The sequence below is a fragment of the Sinocyclocheilus anshuiensis genome, unplaced genomic scaffold (genome assembly GCF_001515605.1).
Source record: "Sinocyclocheilus anshuiensis isolate Anshui unplaced genomic scaffold, SAMN03320099.WGS_v1.1 scaffold58, whole genome shotgun sequence".
NCBI lineage: Eukaryota > Metazoa > Chordata > Actinopteri > Cypriniformes > Cyprinidae > Sinocyclocheilus > Sinocyclocheilus anshuiensis.
Window position 1 is genome coordinate 1,394,953 of NW_015547688.1, and position 3,782 is coordinate 1,398,734.

The following is a 3,782-nucleotide window of genomic DNA, read 5'->3' on the forward strand; positions in this document are numbered from 1 at the left end:
TAAAGGGGAAGCATATCTGTCGTAAAATAATCATATGCATCTCGTGGTGCCAAGGGTTCTGAATGTATATGTGGGGGTTGGTGAGAAACAATAAGAATTACATTTGTGAAAATCTTGCGTTGCATTCCAGTGTGTGAGTGCGCCGCAGCTTGCGCCCCACACAATCGCATATCCTGTTGAGATCTCAAATATAATCAATTTTAATAAAACAAAAGACTACATTATAAAACTTAGAAGAGTACATCTCTGTTGCTCTAGAATTGTCAAACAGAATGAACGTTATAGGCATATTAGGGTATATGCCCAAGTCAATGCATTATTCTTTCTTTATTGTATTAATGTTTAAAATATTTAATTTAAAAGTAATTAATCAATTCAACAAACAACCTTACTGGGCGACCAGGGTAGGCTATGACAGGCGTCATATACATGCCCAGCTGATGCAAAGCATAGAATTTATATCTACACAGAAGAAGGCCCTGTCTAGGCTCTGCCCCGGTACAAGTTGTGTCTAGCTATTCATTTGTCTGGTTGTTTGATGAGAAAAAGATGAAATGTAGTTGCAATAAACGCATTAAGAATCCGTACACCTGCAGCACCTAAAAGCACATAAAAGAAGGTATTTTAATTTAATTATATAAAAAATTGTAATCGACTGACAGCCCTAATATATATATATTCCATTTCATTTATTTATTTGTTTGTTTGTTTTGTGGTATTACTTTTAGATAAAGGAATAGTTCAGGCCATCGAAGATGTTGATGAGTTTGTTTCTTCAACAGAACAGATTTGGAGAAATTTAGCATTACATCACTTGCTCTGCAGTGAATGGCTGCCGTCAGAATGAGAATTCAAACATCTTTTCATCATCTTGTCTGAATCCGAATACATGAATACATGCACACATCAAGCACCATTTACAGTCAAAAACACTTCTAAACAAATATCTTGATGGATTTTGATGTGAGAGGACAAAAGAAGATAGACCATTTCACTGGAGGAAGCGTTGCTATGGATTAACGACTAGTATTTTGGCCAGAGACAACGGTTTAAAGTTAAAATGCCTTAATGGATTGGTTTCACACAGCTTTTAATTTCACAAGATGCTAACCAATGGACTAGAGTCGTGTGTATTACTTGTGGATTATTGTGATGTTTTTATCAGTTGTTTGGACTTTTGTTCTGACAGCACCCATTCACTGCAGAGGATCCATTGGTGAGCAAGTGATGTAATGCTAAATTTCTCCAAATCTGTTCCGATTAAGAAACAAACTCCTCTACATCTTAGATGGCTTGAGGGTGAATACATTTTCAGTAAATTCTCACTTTTGGGTGAACTATTCATTTAACTATAATAACCCTGGTTTGCACTTAGCCTGTTATTATCTGAAAATGTAATTATCAACTGTGTTGCATCAAAATGAGTGCATCTTGTGAGGTAGAAGAGCTCCCAGGGGCTGGACCGATGGTTTGTTTCTCCATCCGGTCTTAACATGGAGGTCTTTCAAGAAAAGCGCCAAATCCCCTTGTTTTCTTCTGTCCCATGATGCTTTACTGGCCGAACACATCCACCAGTAATGGAATGAATAAAATGATTTATTTAGTATGTGCTTCGAGGATATTTGATATGCTTGGCTACGTTTAGCCCATAGCCTCATCATAATGAAACAGCAAGCATCCAGAGCAGTGGCAGAGGCCTTCCACGGGAAGAAGCGAGACAAGCCAGCGCCCCAGGCTCTGTTAAATGATGCTCCGCGTCCGCAGTCACTCTCTCATTTCTCCTCATGTCAATACCCCTGGTTGGCTTTTTTGTCCGTTTCTGCATAAGAGGCACACAATCTGCCTCTTGTATATTTACAAGGAAGGAAACAGAGAGGGAACAGCTCTGAGGATATGTTTCCGTGCTGCTTCCTCTCATATACTTGTAGTCTAGGGAAATGTGTTGCAACTGAATGTCAGGAAAATATATTGTGGTGTGTTATTGTGGCTCGGCCGCCTTGTTGTTTAGGTACCTGTAAACCAGCGAATGGAACTGTCAGACCCTGACCCTGTGTCACCCAACATTTTTCTTGCTCAGTAATGTAGCACAGATTCGGGTGCTGATGTTGGCCAGATTTTGGGTGAGATAGGAGTATGCGACTGTTTTCAATGTGCCTCTGACTCACAGAAATAGCCTAGTTTTAGCACAAAGTCTAATTGAGGTCTGTTTTGACTTGTATAATTACTAAACTACATTAAGGCAAAAAGTTGATTGATTAAATAATGAAATAACAAACTTTTTGTATTTTGTTTGCAAGTTTTGTTTTATGAAATGTTATGTTTAAATGTCTAAATGATATATTATCTTATTAAATATGCACTAATTTGCATAGATTTCCAGATTACAAATTATTTTGTTGTTGTTTTTGTTTTTTTCCCTGGCTGTTGATATACATTTAATGTTGCAAATAAAAATTTATATAAAATCAGGCAAATATTAACAAACCCTCTGTAAAACCTTCAGATAGCTGGTTTAGATTTCTGGCTTAGTGCATTAGAACATTTTTTTTTTTTGCAAAACAACAGATAAAGTGTCATTAAAATGAAGACTTAAAAGTAGGGTTGGGTATCGTTTGGGTTTTTTCCGATACCGGTGCCAAATCGATACTTTTAAAGGGGTCATATGGTGCTGCTAAAAAGAACATTATTTTGTGTATTTGGTGTAATGAAATTAGGGATATGCCGGTATCAAATTTTCATGTTGCGATTAATTGCTAATGGTTTTCTCACAGTATACGGTATTATCACGATATTGAAATTTAGTTTAAAAAGTGCTGTCATAATACAGTATAACAGGTTTAATCACTTTTTTCTTATAACAAAAATAACTGAACATTTAAATGCAATAAAGCAATACAGAAAAATGTATAAAGTTAAAAGTTTTACACAGATTAAAGTGCAAAAGAACTATAAAGACCAATAGGTATCACTTTACAATAAGACCTCATTAGTTATCCTTAGTTAATGCATTAACATTCACAATGAGCAATAGCTACATTTGCTACAGAAGTTATTAATCTTTGTTTAAAAAATACAACTCTTAGTTCATGTTAGCTCATTAAATAACACAGTTGCAACTTTCGATTTTAACAACCTGTTATTAAATATTGGAATACCTAAGATGAATGAATGTTCAGAAGAATTATTCATTGGCAGTTTATGTTAACTAATGAATTAGAGCAAGTGTAATTACTGCATTCTCACGCTCCTCGGATGCTCTCAATTCCTGAGTTGTGCTTTTAAGGGACATTCTAAAATGCTTAATGTGAAAAACACTTAACATGGCTTAACGTACGTAAACAACGACCAGGGAAACCCACATTTTTGTCAAACCTTACTTGTAATAAACACTAACTACTGTCAAAAGAACAAGCCCTTACTCCACAGATAAAGTGAATAATATCACGTTAAGCATTTTCTCCCCATAGAAGTCCATTATAAGGAAACAGCTTAACGTGGTTTAACGTACCTTAACAACGACTGGGGAAAACCAAATTTCTGTCAAATTTTACTTATAATAAACACTTGCTGCTGTTAAAATAACGAGCTCTTATTCAGCGTATAAAGTGAATAATATCACGTTAAGCATTCTCCCCCGTAGAAGTCTATTATAAGGAAACAGCTTAAAGGGTTAGTTCCCCCAAAAATGAAAATTAGGCTATGTTTTACTCAGCCCAGAACCATCCTAGGTGTATATGACTTTCTTCTTTCAGACGAATCCAGTCGGAGTTATATAAAAAATT

At 35.7% G+C, this 3,782-nt stretch overlaps 1 long non-coding RNA gene across 1 annotated transcript in view; it reads left to right on the forward strand.

The window, feature by feature from the left end:
* The window catches only part of LOC107703336 (uncharacterized), a 23,993-nt gene extending 22,834 nt beyond the window's left edge, over window positions 1-1,159 (forward strand). The window contains exon 3 of the long non-coding RNA XR_001635831.1: window positions 1,088-1,159. This is a non-coding gene — a long non-coding RNA (uncharacterized LOC107703336). The remainder of the gene's footprint in view (window positions 1-1,087) is intronic.
* The last annotated feature ends 2,623 nt before the right edge of the window (window positions 1,160-3,782 follow it).